At 39.5% G+C, this 15,381-nt stretch overlaps 1 long non-coding RNA gene across 2 annotated transcripts in view; it reads left to right on the top strand.

Moving 5' to 3' along the window:
* Positions 1-15,381, top strand: part of LOC117981038 (uncharacterized) — a 47,980-nt gene that overhangs the window by 13,977 nt on the left and 18,622 nt on the right. Inside the window, exon 2 of one of the 2 annotated variants that reach the window (XR_004672545.3) lies at positions 11,074-12,317. This is a non-coding gene — a long non-coding RNA (uncharacterized LOC117981038). Of the gene's footprint in view, positions 1-10,447; positions 12,318-15,381 lie in introns of those variants that run through there. The other variant, XR_004672544.2, reaches the window with a different exon arrangement.

Genomic DNA, 15,381 nt, shown 5'->3' with positions numbered 1-15,381 from the left:
ATATGTATATGTATATATGTGTGTGTGTGTGTGTGTACATATATATGTGTGTACATATATATGTACACACACACATTAGCAATGTCTTGACAGAAGCTATAAAACTTTTGAGGCCCTCACTGTGTTTTAATAATTAAATAACTTTTATTGAATTATAACACTAACGTTTTGTTTCAAAGTTATACAGGCTGTTAGGAAATTTTCAATGATATAAAGGCCTTTAAGATGCAACGACTAATTGTATTCGAGATTTCAGATAGTAGTTCAAGCTTCAAAAAAATCCAACATTTTAAAACTTCACATTTTTTAAACGAATCGTGGGTCCCTCACTACTATGATTTTAGCTACATGACTGTTTCCCCGTGATAGGACACCGCTGGGCAAACCAGGGCTGCACAGACAATAATAGTATAAAATTAGAAAGAGAAAGGCAGAGGGTGAGTTGTTATTGATGTTCCGGACTTTTCCAATAGAATGTTCAGGCGACTTCTTCCAGACAGCCACAATTCCTAGTTACAGATTCCGAACAATCCTTGTTATGGATTCCAAACAATCTTAGTTCAGCTGAAAGTTTCCTTGTTAAGAAATTCAGCATAATAATGAGAAAACAGTTGACACCGTCAGATGAAGCTAAATAATGCAAGGAAACGGCCCAAGAAAGTCCAATTTGCTTGTTTGTTGTGGTGAAAACAGTTAGGGGGCGAGCATAGAGTATTTAGGTACTGAGATTCTGTCTCCTTTATTCTTGGCCCTGAGAATTGTGTTCTGGACCCAACTCCTTTTCCAGTTGAGGCAACTCACAAGGTTCTTCGGGTGAATTTCCCCTTCAGGTAGGAGCTTGGGGTGGGCAGTGGGAGTCCGGCGCCGCCAGGACCGCAGAGGCGAAGGTGTAGGTGCTGGGTTGCGGCCGCCGGCGCTCCAGCACGTGGGACCCCCTTCCCAACTCCCTAGAAAGAGCCTGACTCCAAGCTCCCCGCATCTTCTGGCTCCACGCGGGACTGGTATAAGGGACGTTAAGAAAAAGTAGGTGGAATTTCCTTGGGTGCCAAGGCAGGGGTTACGCAGCAAGGACCCCCGGTCCCCTGGTGTGCGGTCGTGTAGAGAACTCTCTCCCTGTTCTACCCTGCACTACCTTCATCTCAGGTCACCTCCTGGGCTTTGGCCGAGTAGCGAGGACAGGTTTAGAGTGTGGTCTCCAGCCAGGGCAGGAGAGGAAGGGGGAGGAAATGGTGAGAGAAAAGACAGGGCGAGTGCTAACCTAAAAGAACTTGGAAGAGGGAACATGAAGAAGTTGTCCGAGAAATTCTGTACCCTGTGAAAAAGCAGGGCTCAGCTGGTTGAATGCGCTGCAGGTGTTGGGACTTCTTGTTGTATGGATGTCTTTGTGTGGCTAGGCTTGCAGAGTTGTGGAAAAGTTGAGCTTTGGGTGGAATTGTATAAGCCGAGAGTGGAAACCGTGGTTTCACATTCCAGGCTGAGAAAACCTTCACCCCCAGCCCCGCGATCCTGTTCTCCCATAGAGTACTGAGTCCAAATAAAATTGCAAATTGGGCTACACTGTGGCGTGCCCTCTTCTAGGTAATGCAGGTAAAATCACAGTCACGTTTTTGGAGGAGGGGAGCTTCTCCCTTCCCAAGTAGTGTGTACACTAAGCATTAAAAATAAAAGCGATTTTCTTTTCACCTTCTGAGATCCCAGGAATATGGGACTTGCCTTTTCTTCAACAAAAGAGCAAGCAATTCTTAAAGGCTGCCGAAACACTCACCCTTTAGGGGTTCCAGTATCCAGGAATGTAACATGCAGTGGAAACACAAAAGCTCAACATTTTGATATTTTAAAAGATTTTCCCCTCTTTTAAATCCTCCTTATAAATGCCTGGTTGTAGCAATGTGAAAGTGCTTTCTTGTGAAAACATGCAGCAGGGTTCCCTTCCCTTTTCATGCATACTAGCAGCTGCAAAACATTCCAAATGAGCTAAAAGGTCATTATGGAGACTATTAATAAGATGACATTCAGTGCTGGCCTCATCAACCAACCGAAAGACTGCCCCAGAAAATGAGAAAAGAGAAAGCAACAGTGCTTACAAAATACTCTAAATTCTGTATTGCCTTCCAAATCCCAAATAACTTTTCATAGTTAGCTGTCCCTCGTGCTATTAACCCACCCCACTCAAGTTCAGTTTCCCCTCTGTTCAAGGGCTGCATTTGTACTTATTTCTTAAGTCTCCAGAGCTTTGAGATGTGCAATGCAAACAGTAAAGAATCACATTAATCCTGCTTTGATCTCAGAAAGGAGATCATAGCAGAAATCGGGTCACCACAGAGATAGGCGCTGCTGTGAAAATGAGCTTTCTTTTTTTCTTTTTATTTATTTTTTTCCTTCGAGATATCTCCCTTGGCTTCAGGACATTCATTGCTTGCAAACTGGAGAATTGCCAATATGAACTAAGAATAACTTGTAATTTAAAAGTGGGACAATTAAGCTTCTTAGAGCTGTCTTATGAATCTAGATACTGGAATTAATGTACTCACCATGTCTATTTGGTTATTTACATAAACACATTGGACCATATTCCAAATACATGCCCCAAACACAACCTCCACAGGGACTTAATTGCCTAAAAAAAAAAAAAAGTTGTATTTTCTCTGCTGTCTTTTACCCTGGAGTCCTGTAAGCATAGAATAATGGTAGTTAATCTGCTTAGATAATTTAAGACTTAAAGATTAGAAGGCCTATATTGACAATTTCAAAAATTCAAGTCTGAGTGCTTTGGCTAAGCAAAGCTTAGGAGATGACAGGTGTGATAAAAGAACTGCCAAAAACTAGACTTTATTAAAACTAAAAAGTGTGATGTTTTTGTGGCTCTGAAAGAAATGATTGTTATAATGCTCACTCAATCCAAATGTGTCCCTAAACAAACAACTACAGGGGTATTTTATTTTATGCTACCTGATATTTATACACATAATACAGCATTTCTCTCTGCTTGCATATACACATGCAGATAAATTTTATAGTGCTTTTCAGCCCATATCCCATATATATAAATATAGTTAATCAGTTAGTCTAGTTAATATAGCTGAGCTACATTCTCAACACAAGTGATGTGCACATGATCATAAGCATTTGTGCTAAACACACATCCTTCCCCTCATTTCCCAATTTGCTGTGGTAGCATCAACATATCACAGGAGGCTACTTACGAAGTTGTAGCTGCCACCCAGCTTTCTTCAAAATTTGTAGATTGGGAGGAACACATGAAGATATCTGAATTTGTTAAAAATGCTATTCTCTTTCAAATTATTCCTATTGAAGTTGATTTTCATTTAACCTCAGTGGGCCAGTCTTGATGACAGCCGAAATCACACTGACACCAAGGCTACCCAAATGCTTTTACATGTAGGACAAAGTACATTAAACTTCTTTGCTTCAAATATGTCCTTTTGAAGTGATTTTAGAACTGGTTTGGTAGGAGAACTCAAGTGGGAAAAGAAAGTTTAGGGAGAAAGAGGGCAAGGAGAGAAAGCAGGTGAAAGAGAGCCACATGAATAGAAAGTAGGGGAAGAGAAACCTTTTGTGGCCATAGATTATGTACTGTGAATTGTGGAGGATATTTTCATATTCAGTGTGTGCTCTCACCCTAGTGGCCTTCTTTTTTTTTTTTTTTTTTTTTATCTGTTCTTCTAAATCTGCTACCATTAAAGTCAGGTTCTAGAGAATATGTAGTGGAAGCTACCAAAATATCCCTTTAGGAGATGTTGAGAACATGTTATTGGATACAGATGCACAAAGCATTGCATTAAGTGTCCCAGGAATGCTTATTTTGGTGATATTTAGCTGAAAAATGTATTGTGCTCATATGAGCTGATTTTTGTTTTGTCTTACTCGTGACTTAATTTCTTTCTACAGATTACTTTATAAGCTGACTTTACCCATATTTTGAAGTGAAAGATATTTTCTTTCCAGAGGAGCAACAAATGTTGGTTACTTTTTGGTCCTTAAAGATGGCAGTAAACATTCCATCTTAATTATATTTAGAGTTTTGTTAAAAATTTTAATCTTTTCAGTCCACTGTCTTCCTTTTATCAGTATCCCAAGAGCCTGGTATGTGGTATGTGTGTAAGGAGAGAGAATAGACCTCCTTGTCTTCTTAATTAAAGTTTATACAGCTTGGAGAAAGTAGTAATTTTCTAGAAAATTAGATCATTTTAGATCACTATAGTTCCACTCTTCTCTCTTAAACATGGTTCTAAGCAAATCTTGCCCTTTAAAGATCATCAATTAAAAAGCAAAGATTGCTGGAGAAGTATTCTGAATTTAAAGTATTTAGATTTAGAAATCTGACCCTGCCTCCATAAGAGTAGGTATAAATGATAAGTCCTACCCTGTATGCATGGTGTGACAACCCATGTTGATTTCTGTATCGCATATCAGAGTGACACATGACACATCCCATCCCTACTTATTGGAAACAGCATCATTTTCACCTCTCTCTTCATTATGGGGGTTGTGATTCACATGCACAATAGGTCCTTCTTAAGTCATGATTCCTTTTCTGAACAAGATAGAAATCAAATTTAACAAGGACATAATCAAGGTATTGAACCAAAGGATTTTTTAAATGACCAAAAAAAGGGAGTCATTTTCACATTAAAAAAATGTTGTGCTTACTTTTAGGAGATTCACCTAAAATTTTTTGTGTGGCTTTTCATTGCCTACAGAGGACAGACAAGCACCACTGTGGCATAGCTGGGGAGGCAGTTAGAGTCTAGTGGCGGTGGGGGGCTTTAGAGTCAGACTGTTGAAAAATCTTCAATAAGTTATTTTACTTCTCTAAACCTGTTTCTTTCAGTACAATTGGAATAATAATAGAACTGGTTTAAATGGTAATGGTAGAATTAAATGAGACAAATGCCTGTAAAATGCTTACCAAGTTGCTTTGTGAAAAGTAAATGATCAAAGAATACTAGTTAATGCTTAATATTAGCGTTAATGTAATGTTTAACAAGTCCTTTTAGTTTCTACTTCTGCATATGCTATCCCCTTATTCTGGAAAGCCCTCCTTTGTTCATTGCCCACCTGGCTGACTTCTCACCTCTCCAGCTCAGCTCAAGTGACATTAGCCTTGGGGAAATCTCCAATGCTTGGAATTAGGTGCCTGTTTTTATGCCTCCGTAGTATCCTCTGCTTATTTCTTTTACAGCATTTTGCAAGTTTTATGGTAATTGTTGCTTTATTTATCTGTCTCCTTTTTTAAACTATAAGTTGTAGCAAGCACAACATAATATTTATATTTCTCAACTCACAACTGAGCCTGATGGATAGTAAATACTCAGTATATGTACACTGAAAAAATACATATTCAATTTTTTCTTTCTGTTTGGTTTACATTTATAAATAAGTTGTAATTGGATGGATTCTTCTGTCCTTAGTTTTCTCTAGTTAGTATTTCTCAAGAAGAGTGCTAAACTTTAGGAGGTTAAGGTGGGAGGGTTGCTTGAAGCCAGGAGTTTGAGTCCAGCCCAGACAACAAAGTAAAACTCCTGTCTCTACAAAAAAATAAATAAATAAATAAAATAAGAATTATCCAAGCATAGAGGTGTGCATCTGTAGTCCTAGCTACTTGAGAGGATCTCTTGAGCTCAGAAGTTTGAGACTGTAGTGCACTCCAGCCTGGGTGACAGAGCAAGATCCCCACCTCAAAAAAAGAAGGAAAAAAAAAAAAAAAAAAAGGAAGGAGTGCTAAAAGGAACCTGTTATTCTCCCTGAGTAACTTTTATGAAGAGGTTTGATTGTGGGCTCCATAATGAATTCTTGACATTTTCAGGACAAACTATTTTTGGTGAGTTTCTATCTTAATTGAAGAACTTATAAACATGTTGGGTTACCTGTCCAATCCTTAGACATTCAATTGTACTATTCAATATATGGTTTATGCATATTCGTTGGATGGTGATTTGGATTATTTACTTGAGTGCTAATAGGTTTCAACTACTACAATGTCCTAGCCAAGTGGGCTTCCAATGAATCCAATTATGTCATCACATATTATAGTTAACAGGGACTGGAGGGATCATAAACATTTCAAAAAGCTATTTAGATGTATTTTGCTGGCATCTTGGGCGCCTACAACTGTTGAACAGAAATACAATGAAGCCCTCACTGTCTTAGGCTAATTTTAGGGAAGACCAGTATAAACTATGATATGTCAGAATTATAAAATATTGTAATCTATTATATATAACATATTTACATAAGCCAGGGATTAATATTCTGTGGCCAAGACTCATAATTGGATCTGCTTTAATTAGTAGGCCAGAATTCTTTGTATTTATTTCATTAATCATTAGAAACAGTTGTTACTGGAGTGTTTGAAAGCAGTCTATTTCCTTAAGGAGATTAATCACCCCCTGCAAAGCTAATTTAATTAGATCTGTAAACTCTCTTCTACCAAAGGAAAAGTTAAGCCAATTCCCCAACTTAGAGTTATCAAATGTTTCAAAGGCACAAGATGTAAATTAACTAGGTTTTCCTGGAATAACTTAATAAATATATGAGGTAAGTGATAATAATAATGATTCCTGCTGTTCTGCTCATGTAAACCGTAATTTATGTTTATAACCTTTTCCCTTGCCCCCTTGAAAATTAAATTTAGCACTACAAAATTACAAAAGAAAAAATGAAATTTTACACCATCGTGAGAACATTAGAATTTCTATTAATGATGAAGGGATATTCAGGTTTTCAAACTAAAGAACATAGTAAATATTTTGATTTGGTTGTAGATTCAGAGAATGAACCTCACAGAAAGTTATAAAAAGAACTTGCGGAGGGTCATCCAAGTCTGTTTTCTTGTACCCATCCAAGGCACTCTGAAGCCATTATAGAACCTGTACTGCTTGACATCCAAGACAGTGCTAACCTCACACTCAAATGTTTTCATGAAGATTTTAGTTGCCTGCTCAGACAAAGGAGATCAAAGAAAGGGAAGGAGTGGAGGGGCAGAAATTGTATCTTGCACTGGGCAAAATACAATTTGGGATTTGGAATCCTAAGATTAGGAAATGGTAAATTACTAGCATGGGCTATGGTAAAGTTTGCCATGTGAATGTCTTTTTCCATCTCTGCACTTCTTTTGTGGCACTTCTCATTTATTTATGCCCCATATATTTCCATGAAGGATTTGAAGTGGCTTTAATAACTGACATACAAGACAAAACAAATATTTTCCTCAGCCCACTCTCACTTTAGATTCAAGCTATGGAGTTGCTCACAGCAGGCTAACCAAGAAATTTCTGCCAATGGACCTAATCATTAACTGGTTTTATTATTAACACAAAGAGCATGCATAAAAAAGTCTTGCTGTCTTTTTCCTATGTAGGTAATGTTGGTCCAGGAAAAGACAACCTCTTTCCTCTTTCCAAATATCAAAATTAGTTTTTGTCACATAAACATGGCCTAACTAGTCCATCTATCAACCGTAGTTAAAAGATATTCAAACAAGAGTCTACAACTTCTTTTGGAAGCCTATTCCTTGTGGTTGCTGAAAGGATAGTGTGAAAACTTTATTGTTTCAGATTGGACCTCCCAAGCTTGACTGTGAATTTTTATGCCTGAGTATGTAAAAAACTCCAAGAAAAACACAGCCCAAACCACCACATTTTGCTTGCTTTCAGGTTCAAACCCTATAAAACCACCACATTTTGTATGGTTTCCACCCCAAACCATAAGTTGGCATGAGATCTCACTAGATGTTCTGCTCAGGTCTAATTGAAATGTTTACCAACCTTGACAACATTTTTTGTGAACTTGTCACCTATTTGGAATGCAGGTGAAACAAGCTGAGTTTCTCAGCAATAGTTGCCTCATTTTGATTTCTTTACCCTAGCCCTACCACCCAACTATGGACATGGGGCCATTTTGTTGTCCTCGGTCAATCATTGTTACTCCTTCTGTGACATTCTGCTGATGCTTGCCTTGGACCTTTCTAACTCTTTTCTTTCCCTCAAAACTTATGTCTTCTGTGTATCATTCTCCCAGGTTATGGACTTTTTTTCTTTTCTCTTCTTCTTTTTTTTTTTTTTTTTTTTCTGAGATGGAGTCTCACTCTGTCACCCAGGCTGGAGTGCAGTGGTGCGATCTCGGCTCACTGCAACCTCTGCCTCCCAGGTTCAAGCAATTCTCCTGCCTCAGCCTCCCAAGTAGCTGGGACTGCAGGTGCATGCTACCACGCCTGGCTGGTTTTTGTATTTCTTGTAGAGACGGGGTTTCACCATGTTAGCCAGGCTGGTCTCCATCTCCTGACCTCGTGATCCACCCTCCTCTGCCTCCCAAAGTGCTGGGATTATAGGCGTGAGCCACAGAGCCCAGCCTCAGGTTATGGACTTTGAAGCTAATCAGATAAATCAGTTTTGCTAAGGTGTTAATGAGATTTCAAAATTTTAGGGAATGCACAGGGCACTAGATTGTGAGTTCCTTGTGGTAGGCATGGTCTCTTGCTGACAATTTAGAATTGCCAGATAAAATATGGGATTTTTATTTGTTAAATCTGACAACCCCATGACCATTTTATCTTCATCTTCTAGTAACTCCCACACAGAAAGTGCTCAATAAATACTGATTGAAAATGAATACATAAAAGTAATGGAATATATATATATATATATATATATATATATATATATATATCCTTTGATTCTCCCTAAATCATATTACTTAGGAAGCTGAGTCACCTCATAGGCCTATTTATATGATTGCAGGCTCCTGAGTCTTGTTTTTGATGGAGATTTGGGTAGGTATAATCTTTGACTTTTCTTGCTTCTGTTGTTTTCTTGTGGTCATTGTTCTAGAGGAGCATCCATCTTCCTTGGAGGAGTCTGTAGAATAGAAAGGGGTGAAGCGGGGAACACCTGCTATTGTCTCATAGTACACGAAAGGAAGAGCAATCCTGAAAATTCGGTTGGGGGACTTTGAGAGAATGGGGAAGCTAAGTGATAACATCCTACTGTCATTCTCTCTCCATGGGAAGTGGGAGTTCCCTTGATAACTACAAATAGGGGACTCTTCAGAGTCCACAGGGGCTGGGGCGGCGGGGGGAAATCATAATTGCAGATTGGGCTGACAAGAATCTCTTATAAATAGTCCTAATGCCCCCAAAGTCATAATCATGAGGATTCTTAAGGCCTCTGTGGAAGGGGAAAAACTGTGCAGCATGTTTATTTTATAAATATGTTAAATTATCAATTCCATTTATCATTGCAACTGCTGTAAAATCATAAGGGTATGCTTATTTTAAGAGCTAGGGGCCATTGAACATAAAGACAGTATTGACTTTGTCTTCATTTGTTGCATCTATTGTTTTTTTCAGTAAGTTCCCAGAACGTTTCCAATACTTTATTATACCTCTCCTTTGGGGCAGTCAGTATCTTTTGGGAAAATGAGACTTGGAAAATAAAGAACTTAGTGGACAAAGTGCTTATGCTTTAGGGACCTCTTGAACACATGTTTATATGTTATCTGTTTATTTACAGCTGTGACTAAAGTTCATGGTTGATATATTTTCATGTATTGGTTCCCCCCAAAAGGCAAGGGAAATACTTTAACCTTGAGACAAATCAGCTCTGAGCTAGACTGAGCCCAGAACATACGCTCCCACACACTAACTCCCTCAAATTCTGTTTTGTAAATGGATTCTCTCTGCCACTTGTTTTTTTTTTTTTTTTTTTTTTTTTTTTTGAGATAGAGTTTCACTCTTGTTGTTCAGGAGTGCAATGGTGCAATCTTGGCTCACTGCAACCTCTGCCTCCTGGGTTCAAGTGATTCTTCTGCCTCAGCCTCCTGAGTAGCTGGGTTCACAGGCATGCACCACCACAACCAGCTAATTTTTTGTATTTCGTAGAGATGGGGTTTCACCATATTGGTCAGGCTGGTCTCGAACTCACGACCTCAGGTGATCCACCCGCCTCAGTCTCCCAAAGTGCTGGGATTACAGGCGTGAGCCACCGCACCTGGCTATCTCTGCCACTTGTTTATCTGATTTCTAGAATCTACTTCTGGCCTCAGGCACATTGACAAATAGAGGAAAACTATTTGCCATCTTGCTACTGAATTCTGTTCCTGTAACAAAACAAGGTCAAAGTGCTTTGAAGGCCCATCCAGGAGGAGTACTTTGAAAAGTGTAGAAGGTTGGTTTTCTACATATAATGGTTAAAAATGTGGGTTTTGTAGTCAGTTTTATCTGGAATGGAATTCTGAATCTGTCCTTTATTAGTTGGAATTGACTTTCTTTTGTCCTTCTAGGCTCCAGTTTTCTAGTATCTAAAGGGGAGGTAATTACTGTATCTACTGTATAGGGTTGTTGTTAGAATTAAATGACCTATTTCGTGGTGAGTCCAGGCCATATATAGTAAGTGGCCAACAAATGGCAGTCATGATTGTTTAATATCTGGAATAGAAGACTTTTTAAATAGAATCTCAGAATGTTTCTGTCCAACAAGTACACCTGTGTGGCCTGGATCTCACTTGTGGGCCATGATGGGAAGTGTGGCAGTAATGTCCCTGTACCTGGCTGGCCACATTCCTGGCCCCTCCCTTGAATGTCCAGCTTCTGGTTTAACTGGAAGTTGGAAGACAGAGTTAGAAGACTCTTGCACCATCTGAGATAGCCAGGGTTGGAGCCTGGTGGAAGGTGAGTGAGGCCTCGTTGGTGCCAACCCAAGTTGCCTTTGACCTTCCCCACTGCTCCTCCTACCCAACTTTCTGAGGGTTGTTTGGGGGGCAAATGTAGTCCCAGCCCTGCAGAGGTGATGGCTGGGCCCACTGCCTGGGGCTCTGCTGGGCTTCTGGCCCTGCCCTCAGACTTCTAGTGCTCTTCTGGCTCAACCAGAAGTTCAGGTGTGAGGTGGCCTAGTGTTGTGTGTTGGCCTGGGAGAGGGGTGGAGAACAACACTTGAGCAATTTATCTAGAGGCACCCTGGGGAATTTTTTTGTGTATGTGTGAGTGGAATTTTACTTCATGCCATTTGTCTCTTTTACCTACTCTGAACTCTTCTTTTTCTTTTTCTTTTCTTTCAGACAGAGTCTTGCTCTATTGCCCAGGCTGCAACTGGTGTGATCTCGGCTCACTACAACCTCTGCCTCCTGGGTTCAAGCGATTCTCCTGCCTCAAGCTCCCAAGTAGCTGGGATTACAAGCATGCACCACCATGCCTGGCTAATTTTTGTATTTTTAGTGGAGACGGGGTTTCGCCACATTGGCCAGGGTGGTCTTGAACTCCTGACCTCAAGTGATCCACCTGCCTTGGCCTCCCAAAGTGCTGGGATTATAAGCATGAGCCACTGCACCCAGCCTTATACTGAACTTTCAATGGGTTCAATTCCACTAGGAGCATAAAGGCCACTGCATATGAGTTGTGGAAAGAAGAGATTAGAAGAAGGAAGAACTTGAGATGAGTTCCTCCCTTCAACATTCTGTCTCCTCCTACCTAGCATCTTCTTTCTTTTAGTCTTTCTAGAATGTCCATCTGTTTTTGGCCATTGCGGAAAGAGAAGCTGAGCTTTAAAGGCGTAGGAGCTTCAAAGGCGTAGGAGCTTCAAAATTCTTGTTTCTTCATGTTTGATCACCCTTCTAAACCTGTCTTCTGTTCCTTCTGCTATTCTTTTTTTTAGAGCATAGGAAAGGGGAGCTTTTAAATTAATACTTAAAGCATGGAAAAACAGAACTTGAGAAGAAAGTAAAACAAGGGAGATGAGGCTAGTAAAGTAAGGAAAATGAAGAGGAAGAGGAGGAAGGGTTAGCTTCTAAATTCCAAGTCAAATTGATATGGAACAGGCAAGCCTCTTGTCTTACTTAAACTTCAGAAAAGGATCCGCTGAAACTTGATAGAAATGGAAAGGGAAATCCTTGGGGTGGGGAACCTCCAAACATTAGTAATGATATTGAACAACTCAGAGTATTGAGGAAATCTGCAGGCTACATGCCTGAAGATTACCCATGCAGATAGACCAAAAGGATTAGAATTATCTGTTGATATTAGTAATATTTATTGACATCTAGCTAGTATTGGTAATTTTAAGTTTTAGATTAATTTCTTTGGTAATAGCTATGATATATTTTATAGACAAGAGTTATATCTATAGGCTTGCTATCATAGGCTCTTTTAATCAGCATTAATTTAGTCTACTGATTTTTAGCACATTTGAATCATTCACTTATGCTAGGTAACTCATTGCAAAATAAAAAGATGATTCCTGTATGTATGGCAGCTATACATTAAGGAGGAGTCTACCAGAATATGAAAAAGTCAACTGACCTAAATAGTAAGTGTTACAGGAGCAAATATCTTCCTTTATAGGATTATATCATTTATGTGAATTTGTATAATAAATTTTCTAAATGCTGTTGTGGTGGCAAAAGACTCAGCTTTGAAAGAATTTCAGGTGTTTCATGTCTCCAGCAGAGGGGCAGCCACCCACAGCTGGGGGGTGGCCATAGTCATCTCCATGCCTCCAGTGCTAGCCCAGTGCTGGGCACATACAGGCTCCAGTGTTTCTCAAGTCAAACCAAACTGTGGTGGAAAATAGTGAGGGGGAAATTGTGAGGAAGGATTATTTATTTGTTTGTTTGTTTTAGCATCCTTATTACCTTGGTGGTAATCTGGTTTAGAAACCTACTCTGTTTTTTCTTCTTGAGACTAAGTGCCTAGAATATTTTAGTTAAAAAAAATTTTTTGGCACCATTTTTTGAGCAGTTATTACATGTCAGGCCCCTAAATATACTGGGTGCTCTGGACTCTTCACAGGTGAGATTATTTAATGCTCACACAGCCCAGTGATGTGGGAATCTTGACTCTGTTGTACACAGTGCATCACTCCACTGCCAGGGCTCAATACATCATAAACAATAGCAGCAACAGCTGCGAGAGGAATCCAAGGACAAATTTGTTAGAATAAAGCAAAACAGGGCTTTACCATATGGGAGATATATCTAAGATGGGTTTATTAGATGTAGGATGATTTTTCTTGTAACCTAAGGGCTTTCTGGAGGGAACCTGAAATCTTTTCACTATGCCCACATCATTGCCAGATGTGGATACAGTGAAATTGACCTTATCCTGTGTGTGTATCTCTGTGTGTATGCATGCATATGTGTGTGTGTGTGTGTGTGAAAGTGGCAAATTCTGGTTCATATACTGAGTTTCAATTTATCTTACATTCACTTTCTTATGCAAAAATTTCTTCATGAACCATGTAAATATGCAGTAGACCCCTGCCCCCCACCACCTTCCATATGTGAATAAATTCACGTTCACCAACATGTAAAACCAATGGCAGTAAAATAATGATAAAACATGGTTATTTCATAAGGGACCTGGTTGGTCTTGTATTCTGATAGTAGGATATAATGGAGTCCTCTACAAAACTTTAAAAATTTATAATGATTATTGACACCATTAATCAGAATTTGCCATGTGAACAACTCAGAGATCTGTTGTATTAAGCTGTCATGTGGTTGCAATCATACCTTTTAACTGCCATCATAGGTAACTGTCAGCAACACCATATCTTCCCTCCAGTCTATTACAGCTTCAGTTCCCCAGGGCTCCATCCTGAGTCCAGGGCGATTTGTATGGTACACTAATGACCTGCTGATTGTCTGCACAAAAGCGAAATCATACACTGTTCAGGCAACACAGTGATTCCACACAAAAGCAAAGGACTGTCTGGTGTCAAAATAATACCATACTCTTACTTTGATAAAGGTTTTTTAAACTGACTACAAGGTACTATTTGGTGGTAAAGTGTGTAGCAGAAATGTTTATTTAAATAACAAGTTGGCAGCAGGTAAATTTCAGGAGTGTGTGTATGTGTGAAAAGGATGCTATTTAGGTAGCTATTTTTGTTCTGATATTTGGTTTTAATTTTGAAAGATATAGAAACTATTCAGATATTTCAGTTGGGTATTTATTTGTGTTGGTGATTATTAACATACATTTTAAATACCATGTGAAATTAAGGTTTTCTTAATAAGTTTTGAAAACATGTGATGAGCACTATATTGATGTATCTACCTGTTTTTCCATTGATTTATCGCTATGGTGTGTCTCAATAAGCAGATTTGAGTTTGTAGGGGTCAGATGAAGCCATGTCACTGCTCTATGTGTGTGTGCCTGCCCCATAGTGTCTCCCTTCTGAACCTAAAGTCACAGGAGGAACCTGAGCTGGCACTGGAAAACCATCCAAAATCCTACCCTCTTTTGTCCTGCTCCCATACTCCTGTGGCTCTGCAGTGTGTGTGTGTCTCTGTGTGTGTGTGTATGTCTCTGTGTGTGTATCTGTGTGTTTGTGTGTGTCTCTCTTTGTGTGTGTGCATATGTGTCTGTGTGTCTCTGTGTGTGTTTATATCGAATGGGCTGATTTTCCCTAGAGTATTTGTTGCTGAGTCATTTATCTGTTTAATGATGGAGAATAATTCCTGCTGAGACTCTGACCCAGATCCCAAAGCTTTATTCCAAGACTTGGCTTGTTTGCTTGTTCATTTGTCTATTCATTCATTCATTCAGTTGATTATTTTAAACCTGTTTTTATATACCAGCCACTATGCTGGGCACTGGGATGATAATGATGAAGAAGATTCAGTCTCGAATCTCAAGCCCCTTGTAGTCTTGTTGGAGCTAGTGATCAGTCAATTGGCAGTTACCCAATGCTTAACAGACTGTCAAGGATCCCTTGTCAACTAAATTCTAAAAAGGTTTAAAGAGAATGTGAATTGTAACACACTGGAATATGAAGGCTACTCCACTAGACTGCAAGCTTGTTTAGGGCAAGAACTGAGTCTTGTCCCTAGAATTACTCATAGCTCTGAGCACAGGAAGTGCATAGAGTATATGCTCTGTTAAATGTAGATTATTATTATTATTATTATTATTATTTTTGAGACAGAGTCTTGCTGTTTCACCTGGCTGGAGTGCAGTGGCATGATCTCTGCTCAGTGCCACCTCTGCCTCCTAGGTTAAAGTGATTCTCATGCCTCAGCCTTCCGAGTAGCTGGGATTACAGGCGTACACCACCATGCCCGGCTAATTTTTGTATGTTTAGTAGATACAAGGTTTTGCTATGTTAGCCAGGCTGGTCTCGAACTCCTGGCTTCAAGTTATCTGCCCGCCTTGGCCTCCCAAAGTGCTGGCATTACAGGTGTGAGCCAGAGGAGGCCCAGCCTAAATGATGAATTTTTCGAGATGCCTAAGAAAAGAATCTTCAGCTATAGACAGTAAATTGCAGACATTAAAAGTAGAGGCTTTGGTGTTAGTTATGCCCTTTGCCTCTACCCATAGTTTAACTTAGTAACCAGTGACAGCCCCACTGCATCCAATTTATTAATCCA

This window comes from Pan paniscus, chromosome 6 (assembly GCF_029289425.2).
Source record: "Pan paniscus chromosome 6, NHGRI_mPanPan1-v2.0_pri, whole genome shotgun sequence".
Lineage (NCBI taxonomy): Eukaryota > Metazoa > Chordata > Mammalia > Primates > Hominidae > Pan > Pan paniscus.
Note: the sequence above shows the minus strand (reverse complement) of the source record. Positions and strands in the feature narration are given on the sequence as shown.